This window comes from Rousettus aegyptiacus, unplaced genomic scaffold, assembly GCF_014176215.1.
Source record: "Rousettus aegyptiacus isolate mRouAeg1 unplaced genomic scaffold, mRouAeg1.p scaffold_m13_p_13, whole genome shotgun sequence".
In the NCBI taxonomy this organism is placed as follows: Eukaryota; Metazoa; Chordata; class Mammalia; order Chiroptera; family Pteropodidae; genus Rousettus; species Rousettus aegyptiacus.
The window spans coordinates 2,685,998-2,712,637 of record NW_023416288.1 but is presented as its reverse complement, the minus strand read 5'-3'; the positions used below and the strand labels follow the sequence as shown (position 1 = coordinate 2,712,637).

Below are 26,640 nucleotides of genomic sequence, written 5' to 3'. Positions count from 1 at the left end.
ATATCACAGGGCAGAAAAGGGGTAATCATGAGTTTCTGCTTATTAATCAAAAGATTCCTTTCCCACAGAGAGCCATGACAGTTATCTTACCCATTCCTTCACTTGATCTGCACAGTGGCTTAAGAGAATACTGTCAGCCACAGTACAGTATTCCTAGTAGTTATTCATTTTTATCTGAAAAGGAGTTTTATAATTAACCTAAGTGTTTATATGACTTATAACAGCGGCGAAAATGAACAGGAAAAATGTCTCCCTCCTAATCCCTCATTCTGACTGAAGACATCAGCATTTCTGCCCCTGGTTCTCACACTTCTCTAGTCCTCAACCTGCACTCCTGCAGAGTCAAGTTTCGAAAACAAAAAACTGATCCTATTATTGCCCTGCTAAAAGTCCTTTGATTTTGAGGCTTGCGATCTGTCCCCCATAAAAATATAATGGTAAATGTGGACCAGGGCCCAAAAATGTGCCCACAAATTTTGTATACAGTCACACAAAGATCACTATTTAATGCCCTAAAATTCCAAACATAGGTAACGAAATTACATTTTAATTTCATGAAGGAACTAAAGATTTCTCTAAGTGGTCCACAAGTATTTGCTAATGGTAAGAAAAGTTTATTTTAACCAAAAAACCATACATCGACACACAGATTACTTGTCAAAAATTTTAAAAAGGAATTTACAAACTTCAAAATGATAAACTTTCTCATAACTAAATGCTTCATTTCATTTGAGCCTATGTCACCGAGGCAGTCTCTGCGAACATCACTGGCATATGCACACATGAACATTTAAGGCACCATCCTCCATCAGCCTCACAGAAAAACAGAACTGCAGAAAATGCCAAATACCTAAACTCAAACTAACTGCCGCCTACCTTCTACCAAACAACAAACCAGAGACAGACAGATGTGGTAGTAGGGCATGCAGTATGTGGAATCTAATCCCAGGTGTCTCAAAGGAACACAGCAGGTAACAGGAGTAAAGCAGGCCTCTTGTAAGAGAAGGGTGGGACTACCGCAAACCATCTAAAAAGGGGCACAGCCCAGTCCAGAGAAGAGCCCTGGTGAAACAATGAGAACACAGGGTGACCAGATAGCCTCATTTCTTTTCAGGGACAGGGATTTTTATATGAACTTTGCCAAGCTGCCAAGTATTGTGAGGCACATGAACACAACCGCAGGTGTGATCCAGCGCACACCCACCAGTTTGCACCTCATGATAGTATTGATCTTAATTATTCATTTGACAGACAGGTACTGTTGCCAACCCTGTGCCCACACTCTGCCAGGCATGGGGACAAACAATGAAGACATCTCAGTCTGTGTCCACATCCCATGCAGGAAAAGCACAGACATCGTGCCATAAACACTGGGGTTAGCACAATGACAGAGCCAGGTAGAGGCCAAGAAGGATGTCCAGTCAGCACAAAAAGAGTGTAAGAAGTCAGGTAAGTTTCCCCCTGGGGGGTTATCTGGGATGAGTCCTAGTAGGACTGAGCCAAACAGAAAGGAAAAGGGAAGAGGACAGGCTGCAGCTGGGAGAACAATAATGCAAACCGAGAGGCTAGAGAGATGAGGGTGGAAGGTGCCCTGCTGAGTCCAAGACCAGGGCAGGATAAAGAAGATAGTAGAGAGGGGGAGAGAGGAGAAGAGGGAGAAGGAAAGGGAGTGCAGGCGAAGGGAAAGCAGAGGAGAGGATGGGGGAGGGTGCACCCAAGCAGCTGGACCAACTGAAATTCAGGGAAGAAGAATGGACTGAACGCAAATGTAGGTAGCAGATAAAACCATGAGAATAGATTATATATCAGTGTGGAGAAGGCAGCAAGCTCAACAAATGCATTTATAATATTAATAATATTGTAGTAAAGTGTTCTCTTTACTAATATGTTAAAAGTAAAAAAATGGAAAGTCATAAACCAAAAAAAAAAAAAATTGTATTAATCAATATCCTACACTAATTGCTACACACTTCCTTTCCATCTAGAAATACCCAATGACATTCTTCTCCACAATCTTCATTCTATTTATTTTTCCCTTGATCCTAATTTTTATCTACTTAGAATTCTCCATTTCGGCACATCTATCATAAGCCGCTTCAAGCATCATGTGAAATGAAATGGAGCATAAAAAACTGTTTTTTCTAAGTTTAAAAAGCCAAACCCACCTTTCTACAAAATACACAATTTCTTTGTCAACTGTTTCAGCCTTTCACACAGCACAGGCCAGAAAGAGAGATGCCCTCTATTCTTTTCAACCAGAAAACCCACACTCTAGGAGGGCCTTGGCTCTGCACAGGGTATGACCTTTCTTAACTGCTTTAGTTAACTAAATGCTCCAATAAAAGTAAAGAGCTATTCTGTGTGTCAAAGGACATTATCGAGAAAACGAAAGGAATCTACAGAATGGGAAAAGTATCTGCAAATCATTTATCTGATGTGGGTCTACTATCCGAAATATATAAAGAACTTTTACAATGCAACAAAAAGACAAACAACCCAAATTAAAAGATGAGCAAAGGGACATGAAAAGACATTTCTCCAAAGCTATAAAATATCCAACAACCACATGAAAAGACGTTTAACATTACTAGTCATTAGGAGAATGCAAATAAAAATCATAAAATACTCCTTCACACTCATTAGGTTGGCTATCATCAAATATAAAAAATACACATAAAAGATGTGGGAAACTGGAACCTTTATATATTGCTGGTGGGAATGTAAAATGGTTTAGTCACTGTGAAAAACAATTTGGCAATTCCCCAAAAAGGTAAACACAGAATTGCCCCTACAATCCAGAAATTCCACTCCTAAGGTAGATATCCAAAGGAACTGAAAACAGGTCCTTGTACATGACTGTTCACAGCAACACTACTTGCAACAGCTAAAAAGTAGAAAGAACCCAAATGTGCATCGCTGGATGTATAAACAAACTGTGGTACATATGTTCAATGAATTATTATTTAGCCATAAAAAGGAATGACGTCTGACACTTGCTACAACATGGAACCTTGAGGATATATGCTCAGTGAAATAAGCCAGTCACAAAAAGACACACACTGTATGATCTACCTACGTCAGGTACTGGGAGTAATCAAATTCAGAGAGACAGGAAGCAGAATGGTGGTTGCCAGGGTCTGGGGAGTGAGGGGAATGGGGAGTTGTTTAATGGGTACAGTTTTAGGTTTCCAAGATGAAAGAGTTCTGGAGACCTGTTGCACAAAAAGGTGAATGTACTTTACTGTATACTTAAAAATGGTTAAGATGGTTCATTCTAGACCAGCACAGTACATGCAATATGTGGTTGTTGAAAGAAATGAAGTTTAGGGCAAAAGTATTCCAAATTGTAAGTGTCTGTTTTCTTCAAAATCTGATTTATTCTCACTTTCCTTGAAATGTACATGTAAACGGCCATATTAAAGTGATCACTATGAAGACTTGCAAGCACCACATAAAAATGCTTAACATGTTAAGTAAAAAAGTAAAAAATGAAATTATATCTAGGCTATATTTACTACTTACAAATGTTACATATGTATATCAACAAAAAGTGGAAGGTAAAATAGAAAAAGGAAAACAATTTCTCTATTGGGTGATGAAATTATTGGCTTCTGTGAATGTGCTTATGTTTATACAATAGTTTTAAATTTTAAAAAATTGTTAATATGGTAAATTTTGTTATGTGTATTTTGCCAACTTTTTTTTTTTTTTAATTTTAAAGAATGAAGTACTGATACATGCTACAAGTGGATGAACCTTAAAAACATCACCCTAAGTGAAAGAAGCCAGACACAAAAGGTCACATAGTATGAAATTTCCAGATTAAGTAAATTCATAGTGAGAAAAAGCAGACTGGTTGTTGTCAGAAGCTGGGGGGAGAGAGAACGGGGAGCGACTGCTAACAGTATGGGTTTCTTTATGAGGTGATGAAAATGTTCTTGAATTAGATGATAATAGAGAGGGTGGTACAACTATGTGACATTCTAAAAACAACTAAAACATATACATTTAATGGGTGGATTTCATGGTAAATTATATCTTGAATTTCAAAAATTTTAAGTAAGAAGCTGCTGTTTTGGAGCTATAGTGCCATATAACAAAATTAAAAAAACCAAAACTCTACTGATCAAATGATATTTTCCCACATTTTATTTCCCCACATTTCCCAACTTGTAAGTTATCTGCAAGTAGCAGTTTTCTGGTGTAAGGTAACACAATTTCTTTACTTCTCTTCTCCTTTCACTAGAGGAAGCAGCCTCAGGCAGGTGAGTGTGTGAGAAGTTGCAGCACTCCCTGACTAAAGACCCCACCTACACACATGTCCTTCCCAGGGCCCTTGACCCCACCCTCACTGACCACTCAGGGGCTCTACTCTGTCTCTTCTACTGCTACAGGTTCCCCTCACTGCTGCTACTCATCTCTGCTGTCACTTTTCCTTTTCTCTTGGGCTGGTTACTCCTACATCTGGGCCAGCGCTCAGGACAGACAAACGTGTGCCCTAACCACAGTAGGGCCTTATGCTCAGGAGCTGCTCTTTAACTGGCAAAGTTTTATGAACTCTAATGCTAGAAGAAGGGATTAAAAAAAGAAAAGGGAAAAAATGCTCTGAAGACAAGGGAGAGAAGGAATAAGAAACTGTTTCAAGTTACAATAACAGAATCAAATGTCCAAAGATTAGGGGACACTCTGTTCAGTCAGCCACACCAGAGGAGGAGGACTCTCTGTGACTAAGGACTATAAAAGGACAGCTAAAGGGTTGTGACAGTCAAGGGGTTCAAAGAAGCAACCAGAAACAGAAAAAAGGGGAAAATTTAAAAAGGCTCAGAGTCAGAACAAATCCCTCCCTGAGCCCACACCTGGCGTCTGGTTATAATGACAGAGCAGCAGAGGCAGAATACCACCCAAGACAAGCAGGAGGAATGAAGAAAACGTGAAGTGGCAGAGAAGCACACTGTATTTTGGAGAGCTTCAACCACTGACAATGTAACATTCTGACTCCAGGTAGTATTATCTGTGTTGTGCTGGACAAGCCAAAGTTTTGCTGTACCTACTATAACTATGATTCCCCAAAGCCTCTTACATTTGTATAGCCCTTTGCAGTTTGCAAAGTTCATCTAAGCTGAGCCTCACAATTATTCAATTTACAAATGGAAGGTCTTCTGACTTTACTAATCTCTCCACTGGGTAACACTGTGTCCTCCTCTGCCTGTCAGGGGAAATATACATCATAGGCCCATATCCTTTGAACAAACAGAAAAATCAGAGCCGAAGGCAGGAGAAGCATATGAGAAATGAACATGCAAATATAAACAAAAAGATTATTCTCTAAAAAATATATAATATCTGCTACATGCAATGCATAAGTATACGTACAGCATCTACATGCATGTTAAATGTAACAATAATAAAGCAAACAATAGTGTGCCACCCACAACATAATAACTAAAACACTATTAATACTGTATAAGATATCTGTCCCATTATCCTTGCCAAGACGATGAGAATGAGAGTAGTAACTACAGGGTAAGGCAGGAAGGAAACGAAGATTCTTGGGTTTTATTTTCCTTTTAAATGGGGAAGACAGGAAAAGGGGGGGAAAAATGCAAGATTAAAGCTGTGAACTTCAAAATCCACTTTGGCAAGTTAAAATAATTTTATTAAAATACTGAGCCCTTGTGCACTCATTCAGGTCCTGCCCAAGATGCTGATGATGATCTTGTTATGTTTCTCCAACCTCGGAGAGCTAAATCCTTGCTAGCAGAAGCACAGGCCCAATTTCATACCATGAATTACGGTATGAATTTTTTAAAACTCATTAAGTGATGCTTCCACCAAATAATAAAAGAGGTATTTTTGCTTCCCCAAAGGTGACACTGGGTCCTCTCTTTACGCCTGGTAAATTCTAACAGCCATTGCCTCAGCGAAGAAAGCCAGAAGAGTTTCTTCTTCAAAGTCCACAAACTCCTGAGACTGAAATTTAAGAACATTTTGCTTCCCAGCCAAGAGATTTCTTCCCTGTAGGTTTCACTGTAGGATAGGTTGTCATTTTAACCACAGCATTATTTTTATCACATGTAATTAGAGGAATTGGAAGTGCAGTCTCCCAAATCTTATAAACTTAATTCCATCTTAAAGCACTAAACGGACATTTCTGAGTTCCATTTTCAACAGCTCTTTCAAAAGATGGTTCCCTCTCTACCCACAAATGCAGGTAACTCACCCCAACTTGATGCCTCCGTGGTTTGTTTGGGTCTCTTAAAGGCAAGATTTTCATCTTACAGCTTCTGGGTGCAAACTATTCCATTCACTGATGCCTACCTAAACTCATACATTCACTAGTATTATCATATCACCTTGTTTTATTTTCTACAGAGCATTTACCTAAAATTATTTATTCGTGGTCACTACTGTATCCCTAGCACACTGAATAAACAGTTAATCGAATATTTGTTGTACTGATCAATAAAAAACTAACAAAACTCCCCAGAAATCTTCAGTGAGCCTCCCCTCTCTTCTAGGAATCTCAGAATACAAGGCTCACTCCCACAGTGTGTATGTGCAAGAGCTGTGGTCCAACAGGTGTACTCAGCCCTGCTACCTGCCACTTATTAGTAGCACTGTTGAAGAAGCTACTGCTGGCCAGTGATGGAAAAATTTATGCATCAGTAAGTATAATACACAAACATGTCTAAACTCCTAAGTTATGTTTTAAGTCAAATTCTGGAAGAAACTGGTAAGTCAACTAGTTTGAATTCACTAAATAAAAGGAAAGAATTGAGCATTTTTATTGACTTTCCTATACAAACTGCACCTGAAGTAACCAAACAGTTGATACAGGGAAGCTTCTCTATAAAACATTCAGGAAATGAATATATTAAAAAATGACAGAATAACATCATCAACATTTTAGAACACCTGACAAATTAATGGATATAAGCAACGGTCATTAGGGGCTGATAACATCACAAAAGAATAGATAATCAGACATTGTATTTATTGAAAGATTAAAATGTTAAAACTTCTTTCTGCCAAATATTAATAATCTTTTAAACGCAAGTAAAAAATGGCAACATACATGATAGGGATTGTGGGTGTGGGAGGAGGTATAGAGAGGAGGGTTACATAGACATGTGTTTCTTGAACTGTTTCTTAAAAAGAAAAAAAAATCCAAATAGAAAATCAGGCAAAGAAACTAGAAATTTATAAATGAAAAAATAGAAGCAGCTAATAAAATAAAGGAAGTTTATTTAAATTAAAATAACTTACCTATTTGTTTTAAGCATATTGTCCAAAAGTCACAAAAGTTTAATATAACTTGTGAAAGTATTAAACTAGCAAAACTTTCCAAAGATCAATTTAAAACTGTTTGAAAATATATTTTTAAAACACCTGTTGTTGATTCAATAATTTGACATTTAGAAGTTCATGTTCCAGAAAGTTTATGCTCATTAAATGTTTACTACAGCATTAAAATAAGAGCAAAAAAAGAAAGAAAGAAAACTGTAAACAATAAATGTCCAAAGATGGGAAACATCAAATGAACTGTTCAAATTTAGTAAAATTTCATTAAATAATCATTCTCACAAAGAATATTTAGGAAAAAAGGAATACACTTTGGAATACATTAATCTTAAAAAAAGACTCATAACAAAAAGTATGGTGGGTATATCAATTTTCATAATAAGGAAGATTTATAAAAGAAACTAGAAAGATCAATACCAAAATATTATCAACCCCTAATTAGTTAAGTATTTTTTCCTTTTATACTCCTTTGTAAATTCAAATTTTCTTGCATCAAACATGTACTATTTTCACATCTGGAAAAGTAACACACCACACATGCCACTAGTTAAGCTGACTTAAAGGATTTTAATAACACTAACTCTACTAAAAACCCTGGGCAACTGATTTAAGTTCTCTAGGCCCTTTTCTTCAAAGATAAAATTGAGAAGCTGAACTAGATGATTGGTTTTCAAACTGTGAAATTATGCATGTAAAGTGCTTAGCACCTGGGCCAAATGAACACTTAAACCATGTTGTTTACACTGTTTGTTACTATTAACTAAGGGCTCACAGCAGTGGCAAACAGAGTCTACTACCAAGCAAACAGGAGAATTCCAGACCCACCACTCTCACTTCCGCCATGAGAAAGCCTTTAAATATTAGAATCCTGGATACAACTGCAATTAAAGAAAAGGTTCTGCTGTTTAAAAGATCTAAAACCACTTGATTAGATGATCCTTTAAGTCCCTTGCAGTATTATGTCACTGTAAATATTATACATCTGTATTTTCATTCCTTTGGCAAGCTTAGAAATATTCTCAGTGAACACAAATAAAAATCTGGGTTAACTGTATTTGGCATAATTCTAGTATACTGCATAATAAATTGTTAATTCTATGATTCTATGATCATGTTCCTCCTGAGCCGTGTTCAAATTACAGATATGAATCACTAAAAATTTTATGAAATTACTGAGTTGGTATCCTGAAACTCTCAGTCTGTTTACACAAAGCAAAACAGAGTACTAAATAAAAAGACATATTTTAGGTAATCTTTAAAATGTTCCTTTGAACTTGAAGGTAAGGAATTCTTTAAGCAGTGGGAAATACCTCTTAAATTACTGTTCGGAAAGGACTAGAAAGTAGCGTTAATATCTGTAGTCTACCGCTCAACTGAGACGCTCTCAAGGACGAGGTAAAGCACAATATTTACTCACCTGTACGACTTACCCTCCATGGTAACTGCTTCGACAACAAACTAATACAAATAATTCCGAAAACCAAAGAGTCCACCAGATAAACACTGCTCTCAACTTTTAGCTTTGGCAATATTTTACTCCTTGACCTTACTCCAATTTTATGAATGAGATCAAGATCAAAAAACAAACAAACAAACAAAAAACAGTTGTGGTTCATTTCTCCATCTAGAAGGACGCTGGATTTACGGGAAAATATAACTACTATGATTTCCAGTGCTTTCAGGAAACCTTCTGGCCACGCGTCTGTGATTTCACATTGTTGGAGCAGTCATTGTATCCCTGGGGGTTGCAACTTTTAAGTTTTCTCTGGCTGAACCAACAAAGAAGGCACACCCAGATTTCTACAGAAACTATGATCCCAGGAAAGATTTTGAGATGAAGACTGGCATCTTTCACAGTTCAAAGTGATTCTGAAATATAAAGAATTTAAGCTGACTTCCATGGAAATTTATCACTGACCTGTATTCCTGAACTATGAAGCATGAATATTGGTCTAAGAATAGTTTCTCTTGATAAATAAACAATTAACAAATACTGTGAAGAAGAAAAAAAATCAGTTGTTTCCATGAGCATCTTTCTAATCAAGAATCCTATTACTCTTAATAACAAAAGGTTAATGACAAGATAAGGAAGAAACTAATGAAAGGACACAGGCAATACAGAGATAGGGTAACAGTTAACACCTGACCTTTGATTAGACTCTTCCCATTTCAGGATCCATTACACCCAACTGGAAGCAAGTGTGGCTAAGAGAAGAGCACGTGGACTTTGATCTCATCCAGAATATAGTTCAAGCCCATTGGCCATTATTTTACTAGTTCTATTACCTTAGGCAAACTATTTAACCTCTCAGAATCTCCTAACCTTACTGTAAATAAAGGATAACAAATAATTAGCTCACAGAGCAGTTGCCTGATGCTTAAATAAGAATGAATAATAAGAAAGTCATAAACATTTGTTCCCTCCCCTTCTCCATTAGATCTGAAAATTGTACTCTGGTTTGATTTTCTCTCTCTCTTCTTCTCCTAGGCAGAAGTCAGGGATAGGGGGAATGCTGCCATGGCAATTCAATAATGGGACTATCCACCCCTCCCAGCAACTATCAAAGTATGGTTTACAAATCCCATGAAATCCATGAGATCAAAACTATTTTCATATGATATCAAGATATTATTTGCCTTTTTCACTGTGTTGACATTTACACCAACAATGTAAAAGCAATGATAGGTAAAGGTGCTAGTACTATGGCACCATCAAGGTAGTGGCCCCAAACTGCACTAGCAATCATTATATTAACAAAGACTTAAGATAATGCCAGTCGAGAGAGAGAGAGAGAGAGAGAGAGAGAGAGAGAGAGAGAGAGAGAGAGAGAGAGAGAGAGAGAGAGAGAGAGAAGCACCTGTGCAGTTGTTTTAACTGTGAGTAGAACTAGTTCCTCTTTTCAGAGAACACCTTTCTTACTTGACTGACAGACAAGCCATGGTTATTCCAATTTGGAAATCTGGCAGACAAGATTCTCAAAATGAATGAAATGAAGCTATTGCTTTAAAGAAAACAGTTGATGCAAGGACACAGGATGGATTAAAATTTTTTTTCACATATTTCAGCCAAAATGGCATATTGTAACAGACTAAAGGTAGAAGAATGTAAGAATTTAGCTTCTATTAAGCTAGACTTAATGAGATTTACAAAAATACAAAACAATGTCATTCTAATTTTTTGTTTAAAAAATACCTATTTTTTCCATTTAAAAATATACTATTTATGCTAACATGAAATTAATGGGTATACTATTGTTCTCTTAAATGAACTGACGTTTTTTAAGTTTATTAATTTCTAATACAGTAAGTATCAATAGATATAAACTACATTAAAAAAAAAGCTCTTTGGTCTTCTCAAAAAATTTTTTCTTAATTTTTTTATGAGTTAATTTGAGCTTTATTTGAACCAAGCTGATGATATGCTGGGAAGCAAGCTCTCAAATGCTCCCTTCTCAATAATTTTTAAGTCTAAAAGAGATCTGAGAGCAAAATGTTTAAGAATTACTATCCTGTACCATTACCAAGTTCCTTAATTAAACCTATCTGAATACTCGGAAATGTCACTCACCACTTGAGCCTTTTATATGTTCCTTCTGTCATATCCTTAACAGCAAAGAACTTAAGCAACTTTACTTTTAATTTACCCTTTTGTTGTCAATATGCCAGCTTAATTAACCTTTTACTTAATTTTTTGAGACATGCTCCCCTACCTCCTTTGAGAACACTGAGTAAAACTCTAACCCTGTTGAAAACGGATCCCAGTCACTACAGAACGCATGCAATTCCTGGGTTCAAGGCCAATATCCTTCGGTCTCTGCCACTAGGCCCTAGTATAAAATCCTGGCACTAAAGAGCAGGAAGGTATCAGTACTTCACATGTCCGGTTTTAAACTATATACTGTACTCAATTTATAAAACATTAATTTACATGCATGAGTGAAATTCATGCTTAACAAATCCCAGGCAATATTTTCAAGTAAACAAAAAAGTCACATCACAACTAAAATAAACACAAATCCCAAAGAGTAAAATAGCAAAATGTTATGTATTAAAAACTGCTTGATTTACTCAATATTTAAAAACTGACTGGCAGACAGTTAAGAAAAACATGTATTCACAATCACCCTTTATATATCTCTAACCTCTGTAAAACTGTTATTAATGTAGACTGACAATTAATAATAATTTTTAACAATTAATAACAATTTTTCATCACTGTAAATTTCTTTCTCAATATAGCAAAGACTTACAATTAAAAACAGAATAACTACTAAACATTAGTCACTCAGAATATAGGGGTTTAAGTACAACGGCCTCCAGATCTTCATAGTTTTATGAACATTTTTTAACATTAACAGTATTTTAAGGATTAAAATTACCTTCTCTCTTCTACATTCCTGAAAACTTATTTAAGAAATATATTAATGATTAATGAGCTTTAGTTCTTATTTACAACATAGACTCAAGTTTATTCCAGGAAGAGAGAAAAAATAGCATAAGCTTTTTAAATTTTTCCCAGTTATTTTTTCAAATAATTAAGGGGTATTTTTCTAGTAATCCAGTTCATCGAATCTTCAAATACTTTTATTTTCCTTTGAGCTGCAGTATTGTCTGCTGGCTAGATTTGCTGTATATTTAGGGCAAATTAATTTTCAAAATTAGGCTTTAACACACACACACATTCTCTTTCTCTCACAAACACACAAACACACACACACATATCCCTAACTGAGGTACAAGAATAAATCTTGGAAACTAAGATTCATATTTGGGTCAGAATGTCTCACCTTAATTCGTTTAATTACTCTAACACAAAAATTTTGGCAATTTTATCATTTGGAAAAGGAAAAAAAGAGAAATTATATAAGCAAAATGTTTATGCTAAACCAAAGCAAATTTATCAATATAATTTATTTACTGTTTCTCATTTAAAAAAATACATTAATAATTACCTTGAAAATAAATTACAGAATAAACTATAAATTTTCATTAAAGACAACAGGTAGCCCACTTCCATAGTACTGAAATAACAGGCAAACAAAATAGCTCTTACGAAAGAACTCAAAGGACAAAATAAAGCCAGTACTAATTGAACCACTTAATTTAAAATGTATAAAGCTAATTTTGCATTCAAATCACAAGTCTCTACTGAAAGCCAGACTGTAATCCACAAATACCTTCTCCTATACAGCTCCTCCTTAGAAGTGAATTCTAGGTAAACCCATATACAAATAGACTAAAGTAAAAGTTTGCACACCAAGACCATTCAATGGAGAAAGAACAGTCTCTTCAGTAAGTGGTGCTGGCGCAACTGGATATTCACATTCCAAAACCCTTTAGTTGGACTCACAGCTCACTCCATATATAAAAATTAATTCAAAATGAATTGACAACCTGAATATAAGAGCTAAAAACATAAAACTCTAAGAATAAAACATAAAGTAAAGATTCAGGACTTTGAATCTGGCAACAAGTTCTTAGACTATACAAACAAAAAGCCTGTGCAACAAAAGAAAAAACAAGTCAATCAGACTTCATCAAAATTAAAAAATTTTCTGTACCAGAAGATATCATTAAGAAAGTGAAAGACAACCTACAGAAGAGAAAATGTTAACAAATCATATATTTGTAAGGGTCTAGTATCTGGAAGATACTAACATAACAAAAAGACAATCTGATTAAAAATTAGGCAACGGTTTTAAATAGACATTTCTCCAAAGATATACAAATGACAAACAAGCACATAAAAAGATGTTCAGCAATGAGAAGGCAAATAAAAGCCACAATGAGTTATCACTTCACACCCATGAGGATAGCTAATTTAAAAAAAAAGAAAAGAAAAATGAAACTAACAAGTGTTAGCAAAAAAATGTATGAGAAACCCTCATACAATGCTGGAGGAAACATTAAATGGTGTTGTCTGGGGAAGAGGGGATAGTTTGGTGGCTCCTCAAAAAGTTAAACATAGCATTACAATATGTCCACAGTCCCACCCCTAGGTATATCACCAAAAGAACTGAAAACTGGTACTCGAACAAAAACAAATGCACATTCATAAAAGCCAAAAGGTGGAAACAACCCAAATATCCATCAATGGATAAATGGATAAACAAATTGTGGCATATAAATATAATGGGGCATTACTCAGCCACAGAAAGAAATGAAGTTCTGATTCAAGTTACAATTGGATGAATCTCAGAAACATGCAAAGTGAAAGCAGCCTGACACAAAAGATGACATATTGTGTCATTCCACTATATAAAATACACAGAATAGGTAAATTCATAGAGACAAAAATGCAGACTGGTAATAGCCAGAGGCTGGAAGGAGGAGCAGTGGGGAGTGACTGTTTAATGGATATAGGGGTTCTTTTGGTGGTGACAAAACACTTTGGAACTATACAGAACTGGTGGCTGCACAACACTGTGAATGTATTCATTACCACTTTAAAGTGATCAATTTTGTTGTATGAATTTCTTTTCTTTTCTTTTTTTGTTTGTTTGCACAGATGTCTCATTTGCTAGTCTACACAGCTCCACTTCAGCCAAAAATGCTCTCCCCGGCTCAGCAGTCTACTCTCAACACTCAGGTCTCCCTGGCTGACAGCCTGGATGCAGCTAAAAAGAAATCACTGGGTCAAAAATCACCTATGAAAAAGAATGAATGTACAATCACATAAAAACTGAAATTTTATGCTAGGGAGTGGGGTGGGGGTGGGGAGACCTAGGGCAAAGTATACACTAAAACTTCCATAACAAAATTCAAAAACAAATGAACGTAAGGAAGGCCTTCTGTGAATGCAGGCAGTAACAAATATTGAAGTCTGCATTACCACCAACACTTACAAAATACCAGGCAGAAATGACTTCCTCCTGAAAGTTTCAAACTTTAAACCACAAAGCACAATTGCACAGAAATTTCTCCAAAACACCTACCCATATTTCACATTTGAGACATTGTAGACAGTGTATTACTTTTTCAAGGCCTGAGTCTTAATGCAAATAAAATGGTTAATACTGGCACTGTTCAGAATGTTAAGAACAATGAAGTCTTTCTTCTCAGTTACTTACAATGAAACTTACTCAGCTCCCAATTGTACAAGATGCTACATATTAACATAGAACACAGGGAAACAGTGTTTCCTGCCTTTGGAGTGAATATTTAAAGGACAACATGAAAATGGTACACTAATTTTTCAAGAAGAGGAAACATATTATGTGTAATACTATATGTCTATATCTTTAACACGAAAATAAAGATTTGAGTACACATCACTCACACTTTTCCCTTGGTGGAACCAAATTAAGCAGCTGAAAACTTCATCTAAGAAAGCTTTCATCAAATAAGAAATGCCAACTCAAGTATCCACAACAGAAACAAATTTTTGGAAGGATTCAAATTGCCTTTCTTTGGAAGTACTTTGACCAAACAATTCACAGCTGAAAAATGAATCACTGTGCAATGCAGCATGAATAAGCAAGGCTGGTACACCCTTTAACTGGGGAGGAATGCTACTGATGTTTATCAGGTACATCCAGTCAGATATTATGTCTAGAGTGTTCACATCTATTAGCACTTAATACTAAGTAATCCTATTACTCCTATTATAAAGGCCATCATGTATACTGAAGTATATATAGGTACATTAGGAAGTTAACTGAAGCTATTCGTTAGTAACAATCACTTACAGATGATTTCCTTCAAGCAAGACATATAAATCCCACAGTACCCTCCCCAAAAGGGCAGCTCTCAACATCAATACTTATACTAATTTGATAATCAAGTAATCTATGTCCTCATCCAAATCAATAATAAAAACATTTAATAAAATAGGATGAAATATAAAGTATTTCATCTCACCAATCATGAGCTCTTTGTAAGTTAGTGATTAATTCATTAATATTTTTGGAGAATAGGTGTTAAAGTATCTAGGTATGTAATTACATTAACATTTCTCCAGCTCTTCAACAAAGTGTCACTAGAGACTACTTGTTAAAAGCAAGACCTGGTATGGCTAAAATAGCCTGTTGGTCCCACAACAAAGATTCTATAGCATGCTGTCCACATGAAGTAACTGAGAACCAGAAAGGTCAACACAGTGGTTCACACACCTTCTCAAAGGATGAGCTAAGACTGGAAACCAGGTCTTCTGACAAGCTCTTTTAAAAAAATAAAAACAAAAATGAATTCATGACATTATGTCATTATCTCTTCCTAGTTTCTCAAACCTTAAAAAAAAAAAAAAAAGGAGGAAAAAAGCTATCCTTGACTCTTCTCTTACCTTACATCCCATCAGTAAATCCAGTCAGCTCTACCTTCAAAATATAAGTCCCCAATCTGACCATTCTCAAGTCCTCCACTAAGACCACCTGCCCAAGCCAAAGCCATGCTCACAAGCCATGCACACCAGACTGCTAATATCAGACTGCAGCAGCAACCTCACTCCAGGTCTCCTGCCATTCTATAATCCATTTCCCCCATTCAGTGGCCAGAGTAGTATTTTTTCTATTTTTTCTTTCAGTTTTGATACCACAAAATTGCAGAAAAGTACAGTGTAAAGAATTTTTTCACCAAACCTGAGAGTTTGTTGCCAACTTGCTGCAACATTATCCTCAAATGCTAAAAACAAGGATGGTCTAAATAACTATAACAAAATCGCCAAGATGAGAAAATTAAGATCAACAGATTACTATGACTGACTCCTCCTCCTCTTCACGCCCCACTCCAGGCCACCTCTCATACATGGTGGGGACAGCCTACGCTCTGACTCCCCATGCAGTATGCTCTCCCTCTGGACACTCTCCTCACCCTGGATCAAACTCTAGCATCCCACACCAAGCCATTAGTCAGAAAAATCCTGTCTTCACCCTACTTGGGCTCTGACTCCTATGACAGCTGTCGTGCCCTCTCAACACTCTGTCCCAGGCCACCCTCATCCTAACTGGTCCCACACATGCTGCTCTGGGCCATGATAGCTCCCCACATCCTCTACTCACACTGTGAGTGCCTACTCTGCTCTGTCCCACCTAATGAATTTAGGACAAAACTGTTCAGGAAGAATGAGAAAGAGCGATCACTTTTATTTATTTTATCTAAGACTGATCACTTTTAAATGAACATAGATTATTTTACCCTTCAATCAAAATCCTCCAACAGCTTTTCAATTGTTCTCAGAATAAAATCCAAACTATTTTCTATGGTCCAGTTGGCCCTATAAATCTGTGCCCTACCTCTCTAGATCACTTGATCCAATCTATGCTTTCTGGCCTTTAGTCTGGTGTTCAAACTAAACTCTTCCTCACTTCTGGGTCTTTACATTGTGTTCCATCTCTTTCAAAGTTCTCCCATCTTCCCAAATCTACAAGGTCAGAAACATTTTTCCTTAGAGGCTTTCCCGTAGTCCCTTCCCCACCCATCATCCTCACACTCCTACCTATCCACTTGCCTTTATCCTCTTTATAGCACTTACTGAGTACCTGATATCATAATATGTATTTATTTATAACCTACAATGACAGAACAATTTCTTGCTTCTTATTGAATCTTCATACCTAGAACAATTCCTTCACAAAGTAGGTACTGAATGGCTGCATGATGGCTGAATTGTTCAAGAACCAATCTTGGTGACACAAACCAATTAATCATAATGCCATCTTGCATTAATATGATAAATGTAAAGATGTAAGAAATGGCTGTGTAATTTTAAGATATTAACGTTGACACTTTACATGGTGCTTTAAAGCAGCAATCCCCAACCTTTTTGGTACCAGGAACCAGTGCTCCTATGAAAATCTAATGCCTGATGATGTGAGGTGGAGCTGAGGCGGTGATGCTAGCGCTGGGGAGAGGCTGCAAATACAGATGAAGCTTCACTCATCTGCCCACCACTCATCTCCTGCTGTGCAGCCTGCTTCCTAACAGGCCACAAATCAGTAAGTAGTCCGTGGCCCAGGGTTTCGGGACCCCTGCTTTAAAGTATACTATTACTTGCAATGACTCTTAGCAGTATCTATGTTAAGTTTATCTTCTCTTGCAGACACACAAGGCTCAGAAAATTGCAATGACTTTCTCAACATTACACAGCCAGTATTAGATGAGATCATGACTGGAACTTGGGCCTTCTATGTGCTATTAATTATACCATGCAAGGCCCTCTGCATGTGCCCCACTAGTCAATTGCCCTCATAATCTCCAATATCCCTTCCTTTCAACCTCCAGAATCAATGGAATGTTTCAAAAGAACAGCTAGAAGTGCAGAAACACTATAATTTTAAACCCTACCTACAAATTTATGTCTTACTGAAAGCATAATTCATGTACTGACTACAAGTCTATTACATGACAGCTCTGTTTATATAAAGAGTTCAGGCAAAAGACTCTTGATAATTGGAATTTTAACACCACATTCCAGGAGTCAGCAACTACAGCCCACCATCTGTTTCTGTTATAACATGTGAGCCAAAAATGTTTGCATTTTTAAATGGTTGGGGGTAAAAAAAATAATAATAATCAAAATAATAATATTTCATGACACCTGAAAATTTTAAGTATTCAAAGTCTGGCGTCCATAAATATAGTCTGACTGATACACCATCGCTCATTCATTTATGTATTATCTATGGCTTTTTCCATGACAATGGCAAGGTTATAAGTGGTTTTGACAGAGATCATATGGCCTAAAAAGCCAAAAATATTTACTATCTGGCCCTTTACAGAAAAAGTTTGTCAACCACTGCCAGTCTCCTGATTTTGCACCCACTGCTTTGTATCCTTTTGAGATATATAACTGTCTGTTACACATCTGACTCCCTAAATAGATTATAAGATAATGAAGAGTGAGGCCCACAACAGCATGTTCCTTATCATATCCCCAGTGTCTAGCAATGCCCATTTATACTAGGTGCCCAATACTTGCTAAATGGATGAAAGCATAGATGTGAAATTTGGATGAGCTAATCAAAACCAATCTCAAACAAGAGTTTCTTATAGAAGATATGAACAATACAGATTATCAGACTTCCAAAGGAGTCATACAAATGACTCCATCCCTTGGTGCATTCCAGTAATAAACCCCAACATCACACAAAAGGACAGGAGATTGGGGAACAGAGGGCTTTAAACCAATCTGCAGCTAAGTAGTAATGGGTATTAACAACAACAAAAAGCAGGAAAATAACTTAGGGTCCCAGGCTCAGATGTGAGCCTATACCAATGATCTACAGGATGGGCTGCCCCTGTCATTCATCTAATTTATTCACTCACTTTAAAAGGAACCTCTTTTTAAAATACAAACAGATCAGAAAAGCTAAAAAAATAAAATCTTATGCATTTATGTGGACTAGATAAAGTAGTTTTAATAGTGAGACAGAGAGGGTAAAAAAGTAGGCATCTTAAGTGACACCCTCAAGGACTGAGGCAGACTTAGATGAGGTTCTGAACCCAGGAACTTAGGGAAAATCAAACACTGGGAGGGGGAAGTGGAAGGACGGAGAGGATAAGATGAAAAGAGAAGGCACACCCATCAACGATATATGGTACTGGCCACAAAATACAATAAATTTAAGAAGACTGAAATCATAATAAGTGTTTTCTCTGACCACAATGGTATGAAACTAGAAATCAATTACAAGAAAAAAAAAAAAAAAAACTAAAAAATACGTGAATACATGGAGGCTAAATAACATGCTACTAAACCATGAATGGGTTAACAATGAGACCAAAGAAGAAATCAAAAGATACCTAGAGACAAATGAAAATGAAAACACAAAGACTCAAAATCAATGAGACACAGTGAAAGCTGTCCTAAGAGGGAAATTTATAGCAATACAGACCTACCTCAAGAAACAAGAAAAATCTCAAACAATCTAACCCCATAATTAAAAGAACTAGAAAATGAGCAGCAAACAAAGCCCAAAGTAAGTAAAGGAAGGAAATAATAAAGATCAGAGCGGAAATAAATGAAATAGTGTCTAGAAAAATACAAAAGATCAATAAAACCAAGAGCTGGCTCTTTGAAAGGATAAACAAAACTGATAAACCCTTAACCAGACTCATCAAGAAAAAAAGAGAACCCAAATAATTAAAATCAGAAATGAAAGAGATCTACAGACTCCACAGAAATACAAAGGATATAAGAAAATCCTATGAAGAACTACATGCCAACAAATTGGACGATCTGAGAGAAATGGATATTCCTAGAAACATACTATCTCCCAAGACTGAGTCAAGAAGAAAAAAAAAATCTAAATCAATCGATTACCATCAACAAAATCAAATCAGTAATCAAGAAACTCAAAAAAAGAAAAGAAAAGAAAAGAAACACAAAACTCCTGGCCTAGATGGCTTAATAGGGGAATTTTACCAAACATTCAAAGAAAAATTAACACCCACTATTCTCAAATTATTTCAAAAACTTCAAGAGGAGGAAAAGCTCTCTAATTCTTTTTACACCATTACCCTGATTCCAAAACCAGACAAACACATTACAAAAAAGAAAACTTCAGGCTGATATCCCTTATGAACATCGATGGAAAAATCCTCGACAAATATTGGCAAACCAAATTCAGAAATACATTAAAAGCTCATACACCATGACTGTTATAGATGTATTCCTGGGATGCAAGGTTGGTACAATATCTGCAAATCAATTACTGTGATATACCACACCAACAAACTGAAAGATAAAAATCATATGATCTCTCGGGTTTTGGCACCAAAAAAAATTTGATTTAAAAAATCATATGATCATATCAAAAGGTGCAGAAAAAGTGTTTGACAAAATCCAGTATCCATTTATAATAAAACCTTTCAGCAAACTAGGAATAAAGGAAACGTACCTCAACATAATAAAGACCATACATGATAAACCTACAGCTAACATCATACTCAATGAGGAAATGCTAAGCATTTTTTCCTTAAGATCAGGAACAAGATAAAAATGCCAACTTTCACCACTTCTATTCAACATTATTGTACTGAAAGCCCTAACTAGAGCAATCAGACAAGAAAGAGAAATAACAAGCATCCAAATTGGAAAGGAAAAAGTAAAACTGTCATTATTTGCAGATGACATAATATATATATATATAGAGAGAGAACCTTTAAAGATTCCACCAAAAGACTGTCAGAACTGATCAATGAATTCAATAAAGTAGCAGGATACAAAAGTAATAATATTCAGAAATCAGCTGCATTTCTATACACCAATGATGAACATTTCTATACACCAATGATTAACTTTCAGAGAAATTAAGAAAACAATTCCATTTACAATTGCAGCAAAAACAATAAAATACCTAGGACTCAAATTAACCAAGGAGGTTAAAGACCTATTCTTGGAAAATTATGTCACTTAAAAAAGAAACTGAAGATACAAATAAATATACCATGCTCATGGGTAGAAAGAATAAACATTGTTAAAATCATCATAGATTCAATGCAAGCCTTATCAAAATACCAACGTCACTTTTTAGAGAAATAGAACAAATAATCCAAAAATGTATATGGAACCACAAAAGATCCCAAATAGCCACAGCAATCTTGAGAAAGAAGAATCAAGGTGGAGGTATCATACTACTTGGTATTAAACTATACTACAAGGCTATACTGATCAAAAACATCATTGCACTGGCATAAAAACAAACACAGAGATCAATGGAACAGAATAGAAAGCCTACATCTAGACATTCATTTACTATATGACAAAGGAGGCAAGAATATACAATGGTTATAAAGGCAGTCTCTTCAATAAATGGTGTTGGGAAAACTAGACAGATACACGCAAAAAAATGAAACTAGATCAACTTCTCACACCATATAATAAACTCAAAATGAATTAAAGACTTAAATGTAGTATCGGAAACCATAAAATTTCTAGAAGGAAACAAAGGCAGTAAACTCTCTGATACGACTATTAGTAATTTCTGATGCATCTTCTCCAGCAAGAGAAACAAAAGGAAAAAAAAAATGGGACTATATCAAACTAAAAAGGTTTTGAACAGTAAAGGAAACCACCAACAAAACAAAAAGACAGCCTAAGGAATGGGAGAAGATATTCACGTATGATACATTGGATAGAGGTTAAAATCCAAAATTTAAAAAGAATTTGTACAACTCAAAAACAAAACAAAACAAAAATCCAATTTAAAAACGGGCAGATCTGAACAAATATTTCTCCAAAGAGGATATGCAGATGGCCAATAAGACATATGAAAAGATGCTCAAGATCATTAATCATCAAAGAAATGCAAATGAAAACCGCAATGAGATTATCACCTCACAACTGTCAGAATGGCTATCATCAACAAATCAATAAACAATTGTTGGTGAAAATGTGAAGAGAGCTCTCATACACTTTTGGTGGGAGTCCAAATTAGTAGAGCCACTATGGAAAACAGTCTGGAGGTTCCTCAAGAAATTAAAAATGGAACTAACTACCTTTTGATTCAGCAATTTCACTTCTGGGTATTTCCCCAAAGAAAACCAAAACACTAATTCATAAAGAGCTATGCACCTCTATGTTAAAGGCAGCACTATTCACAATAGCCAAGATATGGAAACAACTTAAATGCCTATCAACAGACGACTAGATAAAGAAGTTATATACAATAAAATATTACTCAGCCATAAAAAAAAAAAAAATGAAATCCTACCATTTGCAATGACATGGATGGACTTAGAGGTATTATGCTGAGTGAAATAAGTCAGACACATAAAGAGAAATACCATATGATTTCACTTATGTATGAAACTAAGGAACAAAAGGAACAAACTAAACAAAAACAGATTCACAGGTATAGAGGATAATCTGGTGACTGCCAGAGGGGAGGAGGGTTGGCGAGCTGGGAGAAAAAGGTAAAGTGTTAAAGAAGTACAAATTAGTAATTTAAAAAGTCATGGTGATGTAGAGCACAGCATAGAGAACATAGTTAATAGTATTGTAATGGCTATGTGTGGAGCCAGATGGGCGATAGAGTAATGGAGAGATCACTTCATAAACCATATAAATGTCTAACTAATGTATTGTACACCTGAAACTAATTTAAGAAGAAAAAACATATATGGTATTAGAAGACTTTTACAAATCAGTATTATACTTTTGTATCATTTATCGAACTTCTTTGATACAATGCTGTATAGCTGATATAAACACCAATGCATTTATAACATTATAACACAGGAATATAACCCCACTAATAAACAGTGATTTTTCCCAATTTTTCTATCATACAGTGCTATAAAGTTTTTTTTTAAGTATAAACTTATTTTTATTAAGTTAAATAATCCTATTTATTAACGAGATTATTAAACATAAAAAAGGAAGGCAAATAATAACTCACCAAATCATGATTATTTTTATCCACCAGGTAATAAACCAAATAACTGCATTATCACTCATTTTTTAAAAACAACTACAAATTAATCATCCAACTATCAATAATCAATCATGGCTTTACAATGAACTATGAGTATCATATCAAAATAAAATTTGTACTGATTTTTCGAGTTAAAAGTATAGATTAAAGGTATAAGCACAAAATGTTTGTTTTTGGAAAAATACAAATGTACCTTGTTTATCATTTATACTATTTTTCCTGAAATGTTCTTTAAAAATAAATTCAGATATTGATTTGTTGCCACCTACTGGTTAAATTCATATTTGAATATTATCATTTCATATCTAACATTTACTACAGTCAATATTAAACTGAGTCAAAAAATATCTTAGTAATGTTCTTTATAAAACTTTACTAAACGACTCTGAAAAATTCAGCTCTGGGAAGTTTTTTAAGCTACATCTTAAGTTAATGGTATCTTGACTTTTAACAATATCCTCACATAAAATTTTCATTAGTAGATTGAGACTGTGTTTTAAAACTAAGATACCATTATAATTCATGAGACATAAAATCTTTATTTCATTAAAAAACTTTCGAAATGTTTTTTCCTTTACAACTCAAATGTTTATTATACGTGTCAGTTTTCCAGAATATTAGGGTTATAGAACTTGAGATATTGCCATCTTTTTACAGGATCCAAAAAAAAGCTTCTACCTTACATTTGTTTGTTTTGAATTTTAAATATCTTTTATTCTATAGCAGTCCCTCCCCCTCTTTTTCTTTTTTTTTTTCTTCTTTTTTTTTTTTTACACAATTTGTTAAAACAGTTAGTTGTCTCACTGCATTTATTTTTAAAATCACTCTTGGTTACACAGATTTAAAAAGAGTAACAAATTTAACACATGGACTTATTTGTGGATCCCAATTCCAACAAATTAGCAGTAAAATGTAATTGTGGAAATATGGATATAGACTGGGTTTTAGATGACAACGAAGAATTTTGTTAATTTTGTTAGATATAATGCATTGTGATTACATAAGAAAATGTCCAAATCTTTTAGTGACTGCTATGGACTGAACTGTGTGTCCCGCCCCACCCCTCAAAATCCATATGGTGAAGGCCTAATCCTCACTGTGATGGTATATGGAGACAGGGCCTTTGATAAGTAATAAGGTGTAGAGGAAGTCATGAGGGTAGGACACTTGTTATGGATGCCCTCATTAAGAACTGATAACAGAGACCTTAAACGTCACTTTCCAAGGTAACACTCAGCATGTCAGGGCCATCTGCAAGCCAAGAGGAAGGCCCTCACCAGAGGCTGACCATGCTGAAACCCTAATCTTGGACTTCAAGCCTCCAAAACCATGAGAAAATAAATTTCTGTTGTTTAAGCTACCCAGTCTATGGCAGCCTGCACTAACATAGTAGTGCATATGGAAATGTAGGAGTGAAATAATATATCAGACATCTGTTTTTAAATATATTCACAAAAGAGAAAGGGAAACAGATACAAGAAATGTACAAATTTAATCATTAAATTAAGTGACAGGTACTTGAGGTTTAATTTGCTATTAGCTCATACTTCTATGTTTGAAATTTCTCATAATTTAAAACAAAAAAAACTTTAAATTTAATTACTATTTAAACTTTAAATAGTAATTCCTATAAACAAAACCAAAAAATACAGTTTCTTTATAAGATAAAGTACAGATCTGAAATTACTAGGAGACAAAGGTAAAAGATGACTTGAAACTTTATCATTGAATAAATCTAGTAAAAATTGTTGCAAGATTTTTAAAACAATCTATTTCACCTAAGAGTCTCAGGCATTGATGTTAAATACTCATGTTCTAATTAAGTAACTTCTCCAAATTATTTATTTGCTTAAATGAATCCCATTGTAAATAGGATTTTCAAAATTATATATCTAATAGGTTATTGCTGAAAATTTTTATTATTGATTTTTTGGGGGGAACAGTTCATTTTCCTTAAATCTACTTGATTATAATTTTCAAAATAGTCTTGGATTTTTCAAATAGACAAAATTATCTGAAAATAAGAAGCTTTACTTCTAATTTGTGTGTTTTTTGTTTGATTTTCTTGTCTGATTGCACTAACATTCCTAGAATAATACTAAGCAACAATGAGGAAGAGCAGTCGATATAATTTCGTTCCTGATTTTAATGGGAATGATAATATTTATAACATTTACTATGATCAGGGTTACCATTTTAAGACTGAATTTTTTCTTAATGATTTTAAGGGTCTTTCTAGTCCTGTTTTACAAAGAATTTTCAACATATATTCACACTTGCTCCTTTAATCCACTCTTGCATTAATTATTCATTAAGTCCTGTTCTCCAGCAGACTAAGTTTAATTTTGTCTTCTATGTATAACCCTGGGTCATCACTGTATATAGTATTTAATGTTCTATGCCCTAGAAAACATACCCTTCAAAAATTTTGAATAGAAGTCTATAAGGCCATTTTCTCTTTTAGTTAAAGGATTCCAGACTAGTTTGGGGGTTCTTCATGTTTATTTCAGTCATCTCATCCATCTCACAAACACCTGTTGGTCACCTACTGTGATCCAGATACTATACACCAGGCGTAGGAGAAAAACAATGATTAATAATCAATTGCCATTTTCAAAGAGCTCGCACGATCACAGTATTTAGTTAAATACTGTAACAAAATGCCAAAGAAGAAACAATATCAATCTAAGATTTCCAGAAAATTTCAGGTGGTAATAGCTGAGTCTTGAATGCTGAGTGATACTGGTCAATAGCAGTTCTCAAATCAGGGTCCAAGAACTCCTGTGGCCACCAAGAATACTACTAAAAGAGTGTCTATTTTTTTTCACTCATAGTGCAATAATAATGGTGGGTAAAGTGCTGGTGCCTCAGCATAAATCAAGGCAATAAAAAAATTTTAAAAATTAATTTTAAAAAAGCTCTTCTCACTTAAGAATGTCATTAATGAAGTAAAAATTATTTTTATTAATCTCCACACCCTTAAACATATATCTTTTTTAAGTTCTGTGTGACAAAATGGGAAATGTGTATAAAGAACTACAGCTACACACTGAAATATGATGACTATCTCAGGAAAAAGCACTTGGGTAATTATTAGAACTGTGAGCTGAACTAGCTATATCTTTCTTACTTGGAAGAACAACAGATATACAAGCTATGCTTATTCAGACTCTGGTATATGGAAGATATTTTCTAAAAAATTAATGAAACAAGATTATCATTTAAAGAAAAACAGATAAAAGTATTTGCCAATGATAAAATTCAAGAGAACATTAGAATTTTGTAAAACTTTTATCTATCACCATAAGCATGGCAGATCTCAATAGTTTGAAACTTTTCAGAGATATATTAATATTATTTTTGGATACTGTATAATGGCATGTGTCAACATGCATAACTCAGTAAGCCAATATTTTCCAAATGATCAATGTGTAATGTTACAAAATCATGTACTGGGGAAAGTTATTTAAAGTATAAGAAAAGTATAAGAAAATTACAGGTTTTACTGTAACAGAGTATGAAAGTTCAACAATATGGGTTCAGATTCTACAATACAACCTTTCTTCTAACATTTGCCAAGTTTCAGTACAGTAATAAAGAATATCTATGATTATCTGAAAAGGCTATCGAAATACTCTTTTCTAACTACATATCTGTCCAAGACCACATTTTCTTCATACACTAAAATTCAATATTACAATAGACTGAATAAAGAAAACAGTATGAGAATCCAGCTGTCATTAAACTGACATTCATGAGGGTAGCAAAAATGTAAAACACTGCCACTCCTCAGTAAATGTTTGTTTTGGAAAAGTTATTTTTCATTTTTAAAAAATGTTATTTATGTGGCCACATTTAAATAACAATAAACTAACCATGAATAACCTTTAATTTAAATTTAATTTCTAATACAGTAAATATTGATAGCTATAACCCATGTAAATGAAAAGCAAATTTTTTTAAA

General features: G+C 34.8%; 1 protein-coding gene across 5 annotated transcripts in view; it reads right to left on the bottom strand.

The window, feature by feature from the left end:
• Positions 1-26,640, bottom strand: part of SRPK2 (SRSF protein kinase 2) — a 196,345-nt gene that overhangs the window by 146,698 nt on the left and 23,007 nt on the right. The gene's annotated exons all lie outside the window — the stretch shown is intronic.